At 37.2% G+C, this 14,162-nt stretch overlaps 1 long non-coding RNA gene across 3 annotated transcripts in view; it reads left to right on the top strand.

The window, feature by feature from the left end:
- Positions 1 to 14,162, top strand: part of LOC111752573 (uncharacterized) — a 363,311-nt gene that overhangs the window by 39,973 nt on the left and 309,176 nt on the right. For all 3 annotated transcript variants that reach the window (XR_010318857.1, XR_010318855.1, XR_010318856.1), the window contains exons 5-6: positions 10,209 to 10,305; positions 13,339 to 13,443. This is a non-coding gene — a long non-coding RNA (uncharacterized LOC111752573). The remainder of the gene's footprint in view (positions 1 to 10,208; positions 10,306 to 13,338; positions 13,444 to 14,162) is intronic.

Here is a 14,162-nt window from a genome sequence, read left to right as displayed (position 1 = left end):
TGTCTCTAAATGAAGAGGAATAACTGTAAGTGGTTTAATTTTTGAAACTTTTATTTTTGGAGCCAGATCTCAAGTCATTCAGCTTTGTAGTCTGCGATTTATGACGGCTGCGGTCGAGCCAGGTGGAGCAAGAGCCGCAAAATGGCAGGACAATTACTGTAAGGGAAGATCATGGAGGAGTCTTGTCAGTTCCCAACGTGAAATTTAATCAGGTTACACACAGTGATGTGATCTATCCTGTTAGCCCATTCTGAATGATTTTGAAAATATAAATTATAAACCTTCCAAAATTTAAAACATACGGGAGATTCAGAACTGCAGAGGTTATTGTCCCAAGGTTTATTTTGCTGCCGTGAATTTTTTGGTTTAGCAAGTTTATTTTGATCAAATGGCCCATTTTATATTATATTGATATTACACACACAGTCATGGTTGTTAGTGTCAATTATTTAGAAAGAATATTATTTTAGCAAGTTTATTGTGATCAAACAGCCTATTGTATGTTATATTGGCATTGTTCTAGCCTGTCAGAGTTGCCAAGGCCAACATATGTACTGTAAACTCTTCTTTTCCAGAACTACAGGTCAAGTATAAAATTTTTGTGTATATCAAACTAGCCCGTCTTTGGTGGGGGTGGGGTGGGTATTTCTACCTGTCATTAACAGTTGGGCATTGTGTTTGCCCTCCAGTCTAAACAAATCTTTAAAGAGTTGTTTGTATTGTGTCCTTTTGTTTTAAATGAACAGTACTTAAAATGAATTATTAGAAACTTAAATATGGTAACAGAACGTACAAAATACTGCTTAAGCCTTCCAGATATTTAGAGTAGAGATATAATACTGGATAGAGTTGTTATTTCTCACTAAAAATTGAAGACTTTCAGTCTTTGAAATTTATGGGCATTTTTGATATCAGTATTGATACAACTCATGAGAATGGTATGCACATTCTCTCTTTCTCTGTATAAAATAATGCAAAAAAAAATACCTCATTCTTCCATTGCTAATGAGGTACACTGAATCAGCTATTTGTAAATTAGTACCTTTGCCAAAACATGTTAACTTTTATGGTCTATCAAGTGCATCATGCACAATACAGAACTCATACAGCTGGATTTGCCTTGTTCCCACCAACACCTTGGGAACAATATGTACAGAGAAAAGGGGTGGGTGGCTTTTCTATGGCTTGGAAATTTAATAATTCACCTTGTGTATGTATGTGCTATTTAATAATCTTAACACATTGATTTTAAAAAAATTGTCTTATACAGGCAGTTCCCAGATTATGAACAAATTCTGGTTCTAAATCTGTCTTTAAGTCGAATTTGTACATAAACTGGAACAGTTCAATACGGTTCGTATCTAAATGCCAGTTACTCAAATATTTGTCTTAGTTTATAGTATATAGTGTACTTTTCTACGCATAAAAACGTTACAGAAACGCTTGCAGATGCACTAAAAAGTCTTTAACATAATAATACAGTAATAGTAATAATAATGTTTTGATGCATGTCACAAAGCACCCGTTTGTTATTATGAACCATTGTACGTACCTCAAATGTTTAATAGGCTTTACGGGGGTTGGTTCATAACTATGGGTTGTACATAAGTCAGATGTTCGAAACCCAGGGACTGTGTGTATATGAATTCTATCTTTAAAGGGTGAAAAAATGTGCTAAGTATTTTTTGTAAACTCAATTTAACTAACTTCCACATTTGATTTGAAGAGCAGAGGCATTTAGCAGTGCGGTTACCTCTCTGTCTTTTGTCTGCATTGTCCTGCCTTTTCTTGCCACCTTCCATAGCCAAGTGCAAAAAAAAAACCCACAGTGAGAACCTTGATTTTTCAACCACCTTATATCTTTGCTGCTATACTCTTAATTCTGCTTGGGTTTATAATATTTGTGTTTGCTCTTATTACACCAGAGAAATTCCTTCAAATGCCTACTTACTTTCTCCCTATTCCTTTCATTTGCAGATGAAAGGCAAATGCAGATTTAAAAAAATAAATAAATACCATGCGGTTAAGACCATTCATCATACTCCCTGTTTGCTGGGTCTTTGTTTCTGTATCATGCTGTGTGCATTGCATTATATTTCTGAACCTGTTGTGAGGTGTTTTTTTTTTTTTTTTTTTAAAGCATTTTTCTTTTGTAGTTTATTAAAACAAAAATATTTTCAGTCAGCAGAAATCCCATTGGTTCTTCCGGAAATCTTGCCCCACAGGCCTTTGCAGGACAAGAACAGATTGTCTGGGGCCTAATTCTGAGCATTGTTTTTTATGAGGAAATCAAAAGTATAATTGTTAAAACCCAGTGTGTCCTTTTATGTCTGAAAAAGAGAATTAAATTGCTGGTGGCAAAGCAACAGGGGATGGAGAAAGGGGGAAAGGATGCGACACAGACCCTCTGGAATTAGAGCTTGTTGTTAAATGTAAAGGGAGAATACACTTCAGAGTGTACCCAAGTGAGTATGAATTTGGCAGGTAGATTATGGTACCCACAGAGCGCAGCGCAACAACAATGGAAAAGGCATAAATGCAATAAAATGGCCTCTTCGGCCATTCTGTTTGCTGCTGTCAAAGTCTCTCTTAAAAGTCCTAATTTACAAAACAGTAGAGGAGAAAACAACCCTGATTAAAAAATAGAAGGTGGAATAGCAAATACCTATTAACTTTGGTCTTTTCTGAGAAAAAAATGTTTGTAATACTGAGGTCTTTTTACTTAGAGATGTTCTTTTTCAATATTCATTATAGGACGACTCTGGCTATTTGATTTCATTTTCATTTTTAATTCTGTAGATAAAGACCTAGAAATTTCTCTTTAATTTTAACTAATTCCACTTTATACACCTGATAACTAAATGGTGTGTCTTGATTCGGAACTTGCAGCATGACCATTCTAGATTCCTGAGTATAGTGAAGTTCTTTGACCATCACCAAATGTTTGTCTTGTATCTGAATCCTGGGACAACTTTGAATTTTGCCAGATGATATATAGCAACTTCATGTATTTTAGAGTAAAAATGCAAAAGACAAAAAACAGTCCATGAAAACACTTGGTGTTTCAGTTTTAATTGGGATGTAGCAAAACCGATTAAAAAAAAAATAGTGCTGAAATCATGACAAAACCTAGTGGTGTGCTGTGGTGAACGAATGGTTAAAACATACACTCATTGGAGTATGAAGGCAGTTCTTCTCTGCTGTCATATAGCTTGACCAGTGTCAGGCTATCCTGACGCGTGCAGCATACCTTCATTGCATCATAAATAAAACAGACAAATTACTTTTTTTTTCTTCCCTAGGATGGAATAAGCACCATGAGAGGGGAGGGAAAAGGATTAAGTGGGGGAGGGGTGATTTGGAGGGTCTGTGAGGGGAGTAAAGAATTAGAGGGGAAAGAAAAAAAAAAAGAGAGAGATCCTTTCAGCCCCTCTATGAATCTCCACATGGCAGCCGAGAACAATGAGAAAACCAGGCAATTACCTAGAATCCTGTTCCCTTATCGAGACATAGAAAATATATTCTTGCACAAGCTTTCCTTCCATCCCCCACCCCCAGTAGCCTCCTCCTCTTCTCCTGTCTATCTAATTCAGTTCTTTAGCGGAGGGCCCGGCAGATGTAACAAAGGGAGAAGGGTTTCCATGATGGGCCACTCGAAACTTGAGGGCCCAGCCTTCCAGGTCTGCAGGAGGAAACATTTTTTTAAAAATTCAGCTTCCTTTCGGTCTTTGCTAACCTCTGAAATCCTACCAGTGGAAAATGAGCAGAAAGGTATTTTATAGCCTGAACTCTTTTCTTGATTCCCTGAAAATCAAGTGGCGAGGACACTAAATCACCTGGCCCAAATGCACTAAGCCGGCATATCCCTTCAGCCTTTAGACATTCCATCCTGAAGTGTGAATAGGGATTCTGCACTCTGAAACAGTTTTACCCAGGAACGTTCCAGAATTCCACTAAGTCTTTTTGCTTATTTCTTATTTTAATCATTGCAGTCTTGCAGGAAGTTGCCCCTCACCCAACCTTTTCCTTCGGTTAGGCACCAGTGAATGAAGATGCTGGCTGCATTGGTAATTTGACATGTTTTACCAGAGTGACTAGAAAGTCTGCCCTTCTTGTGTTCTACCATGCCACTGCACTTAGGACAAGTATGGGTGAATAAGACGTAAATACCTGCCTCTTTTGAGGCCTTTATCACTGGAATGTGTGGATCCCATTTTAAGCTGAAGGAAAAGCATATTGAAGAATGACGTTTAAGTGAGAATATGTCTGAACCCCTGTCATTCATATTCAAGGATGATAAGAGTAGACGTATATATGAATTCCTGTATCCTACATCCACCTCTTCCCACAATCAGCAAGACTTATTTTGAATCGCCTTCAATGGTGACAGTTTTATAATGCACCATTCATATTCCTGGTCGTGACCAGTAGTTCATAAAGTCAGACTGCTGCCTGGGGTTAGAGTGTGGTTGACAGCTGCTTGTAAAAGTTCATCTCTGTAATCTTTACAGTAGCTGTGCAACTGTTATGACAAGTGGGATACCCAGGCTTTCCCAAGGCAAAGCTTATCCAGCATAGCGCTGGTAAGAGACTTAAGCTTCTTCCTGGAAAAACAATTAGCAAAATCTCAGACTAGAAGTTTGCCAAGTCTACCTCCCAAATAACATTTGTTGGCATTCGCTGGCTTATTTAACCCTTTCCTTTAAGTAAAATAGATTACTGGAAATACCATTGTTTCTTATGGAGTGGTAGTGTTCAATGTCAAAGTGGATGTGAAGTGCTGTGACATCTATTATCCCTTAAACTGTGATTTACATCTTATATTGCTTTTCACTGTGTTTATTTTTACAACTTGACTGTAAGGAAGAGCCAGAACCTTGGTTTATACTTCCTGTAAGATCTGGAGGTTCGTAGGTAGAGGTTTGGGGGTTCGAGTTCCAGTTTTGCAACTTGCCTGGTATGATCTTAGGAAAATGATGACTGTTACTTAAACTAAGCCTTAACTCCCTTATCTATAATTTTGGGGCAAAAATTCATCAGGAGTCTGGTGAATTTTAATAAGATAAAAGCTTATCTTATCACTTGGTAGACTACAAGATGCCTACAAATGTTAGTTGTAATTATTGTAGTATGTACTGGTAAGTAGTTGGTGACTGAGGCAGCAGTTAATTCAGGATAAGCCTAATTTAAGCAGCTATTTTCTCAAGAGTTGTATTGTTTAGGACGAATCACTAAAGATAGAGGTACTTCTGGGTAAATATTAGAAAATACGTTGAAAGATGACAGTGTTCAACTTAAAAAAAATCACCTCAAACAGTTTTAAAGTAGCAGATAGAGAGCTCTTTCCTTTTCTCCTTAGAAGTCATATCTGAATTTAACGTGAATTCTAAAACTCAGTGGTGAGCCAAGCCATAAAATAATTTAATTAATGAGCCTTTGGTACAATGTGTATATGCTATAGGGTTGCTATGAGTCGGAATCGACTCAACGGCAATGAGTTTGGTTTGGTTTTATAGCAGAGTCATTATTTTTTTTTAAATGATATTCTTTACTAGTGGTTTTTCTGGTATTTAGACCAACTTAACTGGACTCCTCTAATCTCTTAAAGTGTCTGCTCTCTAAGATTTATATACTATTGTCTATTACAGACTCCCTTCATTAGGCAAAATCACCTAATTTTCCCAAATTAATTTCTATAAACTTGTCTTTTAATAAAACTTTGCCACTTATGTCTTCAATTGTCCAGGCAATTGTTTTCATTTCCACTATCCACTCACCTTGGCACAGTGGTTGTTAAAAGCGTGGCTGGTAACCAAAAGGGGGGAATCTACCCCTTTTTCAAATCCACCAGCTGCACCTTGGAAACCCTATGGCGCAGTTCTACTCTGGCCTATAGGGTCACTATGAGTTGGAATTGACTTGATGGCACTCACCTTGATCGTAATCACCCTCACTCCCCTTGTTTAAAATGGGGCACAGTTACACACTGTATGAGGCATTCTATTAAATAGAGCCCACGGAGCTGACCGGAAATCTGATGTATGAATAAAAATGTATAAAATTAGGAGAAATTCCACAAGTCAAACAGAAAGAAGGGGCATGATCTTTTTCTGGATGATTGTTGCACTAAAATGGCTGCCCCCAATTCGTTTTGCTAGGGATTGAAGGCCCCTTGGAAGGATTCCAGTTTGCCAAACCAGTAAAACCCAGCACAGTTCAAGTCCTTAATTACATGAACTTAAATTGCTATACAAACACTTCTTGGAGTGACTAATGTAAAAAATATACTAAGGCAATGACCCCATTTTTACACTAGCATTATTGTTTTTTAAAAGTATTTAACAAATAGAAGTTTTATTTGAAAGAATTACTCTAACTTTGAAAGAAGAACAGGCACAAAATGGGAGGATTAAAGATGATGCTTTATTAAAATACACATTAACCCTTAAGATGCTCCTTGGACAATGAGGTTTTTTTTTTTTTTTAATGTTGGAGCATGACAAGTAATTCTGGAAGGACATCAGAGGATAGAGGACACTATATCATATTAAGATTACAGTTTTGTGAATTTGTGCAAGACTTTTTCTTAACATCACACAAAGATTTATAAGAACCTGTCATCTCCCTGCTCTTTGGCTACGTTTTACATAATACTCTTCAGCATCACTGATACCAACCTCGATGGCATTATTATTGCTATTTACAGACTTGTGCTAGTAATGTTAAACCTGAATGGGATTAATATAACAAATTAAGTGATAAAGAATTTCATGCCATTAATGATTGTTAGCAGTGCTTGACAGCACAAGAAAAGGAATAGCATTCCATTAGCCAGCCTAGATAGATAGACTCTACAATGAGTAAACACAAAGATTCTTGGTACTTCACTTTGATAAAACTGAACTTTCTTCAAGTGCCCCCCACCCCATTTCATATTCCTCTTTTCCTTCCTTCCTTGCTCCTTTCCTCCTTATCTTCATTCCTTCCTTCCCTTCTTTCTTCCTTCTCTCCCTCCTTCCTTCTCTCCTTTTTTTCTTCTTCCTTGCCTCCGTCTTTTCCTCCTTCCCTTCCTCTTTCCTTTTTCTCCTTTCTTCTCTGTCTCTCTGCTCCTTTTTTCTCTTTGTTGTTTCTGCGCGTGTGAAGATGCATTCTTCATCACCCCTCATCTTTACTGCTTTGCAGTTATCTGTGTTATCGTCTGGAAATTGACCATTGCCTAGCAATGCGGTGTGTGACTTCTGCTAATAAACCTGCTGACTCTGCCTCCTTTGCTCCACAACTCTCTTTGCCTTCCTTAGCTAGGGCTTTCCTCACTCCCACTGTCTTTCAGCTTCCACCTCCACACTCTTCATACACTCTTCATCCTCACACAGATGCTTCCTGGGGTCCTTTTTGAAATGGATGTTAGCCTTTTGTTCCAGTCTCACTCCGAGCCTGCTCAGGTCAGGCAGCTAGCAGCCTCCCTGGGGCAGTGCTATGTTGAATTTTGGCATGGCCAGGCTGTTTAACAACTCCATCGCAGAGTGCCAGCTTCCTCAAAGATTGAAAGGAACTGTGATGAGCTTTTTCCAAAGGCTCCACTCAAGTTTTGAAATGCCAAAGATTCCCGTGGATCACTGAATTATGTGGTCATTTTTTAAACCACGCCTTCCCAATAAAAATGGGCTTTCCTTTCCAAAAAAAAAAAAAAAAAAAAGTAACTACTCTATGATCTTGTTAACCTCTCAAATGATCTATGATCTATGTCGTTCGGATTCAATGCTTCTTTATTTAAAAAATGTTCAAGTATTTTCAGCCTTTTTATTGCCAATAATCAGTTATGTTTCATCTGTGCAGTCATTCACATGCTTTCTTCTTTCTTCAAATCATAATAAAAGACTTCCTCAGATTTTTTTTTACAAACACTAGTCATTTCATAAACATTTAGAAAGTTGTCCATACAGAGTGCAATTTGTTAGAGGTAAGACTAGTTTAAAAAAAAAAAATTTTTTTTTTCTTTAAGACTAGTTATTTCAGTCCAAATTATCCAGCTCTGTACTTTTATGAAAATTGTTTAAATTCAAATATGTTTCAATTTCTTTTATGGTATCGAAATTTTCTCATCTTTTTATATCCACATAGGAACCCTGGTGGCACAGTAGTTAAGAGCTTGGCTGCTAATGAAAAGGTTGGCAGTTGTAGTCTACCAGCTGCTCCTTGGAAACCCTATGGGGTATTCATACTCTGTCCTATAGGGTTGCTATGAGTAGCGATTGACTCAGTGGCAATGGGTTTGGGTTTTTTTTTTTTTTTTTTGATGTATCTACATATTTAGGTTGTGATATGGCCACAAATGGGGCAAATAACTCTGCTGCCGTAGTATCAATTCCATCTCATATATGATAAAGTAGAACTGCCCCATTGCGTTTCCAAGGCTATAAATCTTTACCGAAGCAGACTGCTACCTCTTTCTCCTGTGGAGCAGCTGGTGGGTTTGAACCACTGCAGCCAAGCAGTTAATCACTGCACCACCAGGGCTCCTTCAGTAGGGCAAACAGTGGTCTTTAATTGGAACGACTTATGTAGTCAGACAAGGAAATACTGCATTGGATCTTCTGATGAACAAGAAAACATTTAAACTTAGTTTGTGTGTCTGTGTGCACAAAACACAAGTGTATTACATGGTCTTTTTCTAATCAGGATGTACCTTTCACTTGTACTTCATTGCAGTGGTCCCCAGTGTCTCATAGAACCACAAAAGGGGAGAAAAGTCCATCCCTTGGGGGGTGTTTTTCTACTGAATGTGATGAGTGTTCTCAGGAAGGATAGCTTGGGCTGGAGTTTAACAACTCCGTACCCTCCTTCTTATCCTTTCTGGTATTCATTAAGTTAATATACTGTTGCCTGCATGGGGCACCTTCTTTGATGGTGAGTACAGTTAAATGCCTATTTAGACATGTCACGGACTAACCAATGCAAGAAGGTGGGTGAAGTGTGGCAGAGAGAGGGGGGGGGAGAAAAAGAAGTGTTGCTATATATTTTTAAACTTAAAAATGCTCCTTCTTAACAATCCTTTGCAGCTGGCAGCAGGCTAAGGTTTCTCACACTATGAAAGGAAGTCAGACCATAAATAAACCAGTCTAGCACACCTGGAAAGAATAAAATGCCTTTCTAGGCTTTACACTGTGCTTAGAATGGATACCAGTCTGGTGAGTGCATTGAAGCGGTATGGAAGAATGTGTAAATGCCACATTAGGATAAAGCCAGGGAAATGTTTCCATTTTTAATCTCCAATTTTTAGACTAATGGCTTACGGGAGAAAATATGGAAAGGCATTTTTCAAAGTATTTGGTTTAATATCTTACCGTCGTGTTTGGGGTGATGAACCTCTTTCAGAAAGTAACCACAGGATAAGACAAAGAAGATATGGTACTTTCTGAGCCAGATAGAGACTAACAAACTTTCAGAAGTTGTCATAACTTGCACATTAGGAATCTAATTCAAAGAACAAAGATCAGCAATATATTTCACTTCCGATGTGCATCAAAGGACCTTATGTGAGCAAATGATTATTAGTTGTTTTAACCTTTCAGGGCATTATACTAGATTTTTTATCGTTGCGCTGGTCAGACATGTGTTTGACGTAGTTCTTACGTTGGAAATCATGGTTGCTTCTGTTTGACCATTTGGCTCTCAGTAATGTCTATGAATTCCATCCTAGCTGGCCTGGGCCTTTTGCAAATTTTAAGGTGGGATATTCAACCTCCCCAGATGCTGGGCACAGCTGAAATAAGTCAGTAAACTTATGACCGTATTACTTTTGTCTGAAAAGCTTGCATTGGCTGCAGCCTCCTTTATCTGTACCGGAGGGTTCATGTCTAGGCCACAGGGATACAAGGGAAGCCCATTATATGCTGGGCCCAGGCACAACTGTGAAATGCATACTTCCTCGGTGAAGAAAAGAGCACTGGTCTTGCACAACAGGTTCCTTATTCTAACCTTGTCCTAAGATTCTGAAGTCCAGGTGGGAGGAGAACTCTCTTATTTCTTTCATCTGTATCAACTTTTACAGATTAATACCAACCACAAATTGATTGTTTAATACATTTTTAAACATTTATGGGCATACCAGGAAAGTAAGAAAAACTGTTTGAGTCTAGCTACTAATTAGTCACGTTCTTCCCTCCTTCCCATGTTTATCCCCTTTCGCTGTCTCCTTTTCCTGGCAGACAGAGATTCTGCATGACTCCTTGTTGACCCACATTATCAGCACACACTTGTAAAGAGGAAACACTGAACCGAGGAGACCTGTGAAAGCCAACCGAGGTGTGTCCCTATAGAAAGCATTAATCTTCTTTACCCAGGTAGCCTCGCTGGTCCCAAAACATGGGCTCTGCCTCCTGTTGTAAAACTGAAGGGTATGGGAGGAAATGAATAATTATTAAGCACCTGTTACTTGCCAGGCATTGCCAGGACCAGATGGTACTTATTTTTTTTCTTGAGTCACTGGGATTGCATCTTTGTCTAATGGGATTTTGTTGACTGCTGTAAGACGTTTTCAGGGAATTAGTATCTCTTTGTGAACCTTCATGGATTAACATTTCCTAATTATTTTTTTGTGCCAGACACATTGTTAGAGTTTTACATACATTATAAAATATAACATATTCAAGGGGAGGAAGGCCTGAGTATTTGACTTTTTTAAAAACTCAAGTAGTAAGTCCTTCTAAAAAGCAGAATAGGAAGGAAATAAAGAAGAAAAAGCTTATTGTCAATTTGTTTATTCTGTGGAAAACTTACTTGATTTTCTATTCATTCTATTTTGATCTTCTATTCATTCATTAATTCATTTTTTTCATCCAATAACTATATATTGAGTTACTGCTTTACACAAGGCATTGTTCTTGGTGCCTCAGGGAAATAAAAGAACTACAAGTCATGGTCTTTATTCTCAGAAAATGTACACTCTGATATACATTCTTTACTGGTTTGTGTTGGAATTTTTATATATGTCAACAACTAATTTTCTGGATTGAGATTTTTTTGACATGTCAAGAAACAAATGAAAATACTATTTTTTCTTCAGAGTAATGATAATTCATGCTGATCTTAAGGGAAAAAAATCCCTTTTTTACCTTGAATTTATCTTTGTTCTCATTAATTTTAAAAGGTAAATTTATATGTTGAATATGCTTAGGGTAATTTTTTAATAGGCTTCACTTTTTTTAGAGCAGTTTTTGGTTTGCAGAGAAATCCTCTAGAAAATGATTCTCTTATAACCCATTTCCCCTTGCATACGGTTTCTCTTCTCATTAATACCTTGTATTCCTGTGGTACATTTGTTATAACTGATGATCCAATATTGATATAAAAGGTACCAACAACAGATACAAATTTTATAAGAAAATAAATGGTAATACTTTAATATGCATTTCTTACTTTTGAGTTGAGTTTATGTCCTTTTTCAGCTACTATTTTCAACTCTCTTGTTCATAATAAAAAAAAAAAACTTTTTTTTTTTTTCATAATACTAGTGGCTAATTTGGGAAACATGCATCAGCTTTCTCATTTTATAATCTGTTTATGTCAAAGCATTTTTACTTCATCGTCTTTTAGTTCCTTTTTGGTTAAAAATCAAACGGAAAAATCAAACACGAGGGTAAAGGGGACAATATTATTAGTTAGGCATGTCACATAACACATGTGGGCATTGTGTGTCATGGTGTTGTATATAAATCTCTTCACCGGGTTTATAGCTTTACCGTCAAAATTCACCTGGGGGTGACACTCTATAGGTAAGAAATCTTAATTGAAGAGAGATTTAAAAAACCAAACCTCAAAGAAAACACCAGAGAGTGTTTCTAATTTTCCGAAGCACAATTTTTATATTTGTATTCCCTCTAATATGGCACTATGATTTTTAACACTAAATTTGACAGGTAGTAAATCTCATTATTATCAAGCATATGAAAAAATATAATTTAAGAGAGCCAAATATTTTGCTTTCACATTCATGGAATGTTTGTTAACAAAGTTTCATAAGGGCTTAAAAATCATTATATATCACAGTTATACCTCTAATAAACTAATTATATATGTTATTTCCAGTCTGTAATTAGGTGTAATTATGCTAATTGCATAAACAGATGATAATCAACCCGAAATTACTTTATAAAACAAGAACATTTACACAACAATAATGTCATTAAAAAACATAAGCCCCCTAGAATGAGAAAAAGCAACCACCACCAGGAAATTCAGTCAGGGATTAAGTGTCTAGTGCTGTAGGTATAATAGGGACGCTGTCACCTTTCCATTACCCTAATGCACTCCATTCCTCTTAGATATAGTATGTTTAAATCCCAAGCCGTGAATTTCTAGGCCTTTGTGCCTTTGTCTCACCACCTTAACATTTTTAATGTAGTTTTTGTTGTGTAAATCTATATAAGTGCCATCACCCGTCAGCAGTGACATCTGATGGCATGAGGCCGACCCAGTCTGCATGTATTAGGGCTTTTTGTGTTTGTGCAGTGGAACCTACTTAAACAAATTCCAGTTGAAGGAATAAACCTGTAAAAGGAATACATTTTCCTGTTCTGAAACAATAGCTCTGTGCTGAATGGATGCCCATGAAAAGAATAAATCATATAGAAGGATAAAGCTCTTTTCCTCCAAAAAGCAAGAGGTAGGTAATGATGGTTTTGATCTATTGACGAAATAAATCTCTTGACTTACCAGTTTAATGTGCAGACCAATCTAGAACACATGCCAGGAAACTTCCTTGAATTTATTGCTAAATTTTGGATTTTCCCTAAAAGAATTTCAAATTGCAATAACAACATCAAGAATTCAACAAATTCACAAAAAAATACCGAAGCTCCAAAGCTGGCAGGAGCATTCTTGTCATTGCTTACATAGGTCTTAGATGTTTAGCCATTCTGTCCGTGCTGGACACCAGTAAACTGAATACCTGGATTGCTGTGGTTAGAGGTGAAATTGCCTCCATTTAAAATACAGTATTTATGTTGCAACTGACCTTTTGTGTTATCTGTGAACAAGTTTAGGAACTCTAGATTTGTTTTGAGATGTACCTTGGGTAGGATCTGCTGTTGTTGGCAATGCATTTGGGGCTTTGGAAATATATAGATCTTTGGGCTTTCAGCTCCTAATACTTGGGGGGATCTCTGCCATACCAAAGTCTAGCATCTACTGTCACCTTAATTTGTAGCAGAGCAATTTGCGGCATATTTAAGAGTATTTAGGACTTTCTGAAAACTTGAAGATGTCAACTTTGCATTCTGCTTTATGTGTCACTTAAAAAATATATCCGACAAAATAATATAAATATCATTTTCATAGGTTTCTTCACAACTGTCAGCTGCTGATAATAATTGGACATACAGGTTTTCAATAAATACTTGCTGAATGAATACGTGAAAAAGGAGGCAAAAAGGAAAAAAAAAGGTATGTGGTAGGTTTCTCGAAAAGAAAAGACAAAATATTTTGGCTTTCTCCCTCTCAAGGGTAGATTTCTCAAGGGCTTTAATACAGGTAATTAGATGCTTGTGAAATCGTTGGAAGGCTGGAGGAGTGAGAATTAGGAGTTATCTGTGGAACAATTGAGTTCAAGAAAACTCCCTGTAGTCACCCACAATTCTGGAATCAGGAAGTCAAAATGAAGAAATGGTTGCAATGTTGAATGCCTGTCAAACACTTTTGGAATATTTTCCATCTCAGAAACTCTGGGATATACAGCCTGAGAGGCTTAGTACACAAAGGAAAGTTGCTTCCGCCATGGGAACAGCAATTATTCCATTGAATTGGATGCTTAGCTAACTCAACTGGCCATTTTAGACTTCTTGTGCCATTTGACAATTATGTGAAAAAGAGTGTTTCAGGGTTGGCTTGCAAGATTTTTCCTAATCTTTTTCCTTACATTGTTTCAAAGAAGGACTATGGATGAAACCCTGAGATTCTCTGGAGTGCCTTCTAGGACTTCTTCAGTGAGAAAATTTAATGGAAGACTATAGCATAGGCAGGACCACCAATACCTCAACTCCCTCAGGAATGAAGTTTAGGTCATCATTTCAGGTCAAGAAACCTGGTCAGCTAAGAAGCAGGTTGAAATTGAAGGAACCATGGAAGGAGCAATGGTGGAAGGAAGTCAAAGGTATCAACTACAG

Source organism: Loxodonta africana, chromosome 21, assembly GCF_030014295.1.
Source record: "Loxodonta africana isolate mLoxAfr1 chromosome 21, mLoxAfr1.hap2, whole genome shotgun sequence".
Taxonomy (NCBI): Eukaryota; Metazoa; Chordata; class Mammalia; order Proboscidea; family Elephantidae; genus Loxodonta; species Loxodonta africana.
The sequence above is the reverse complement of the archived record's forward strand: the minus strand, read 5'-3'. Positions and strand labels throughout refer to the sequence as shown.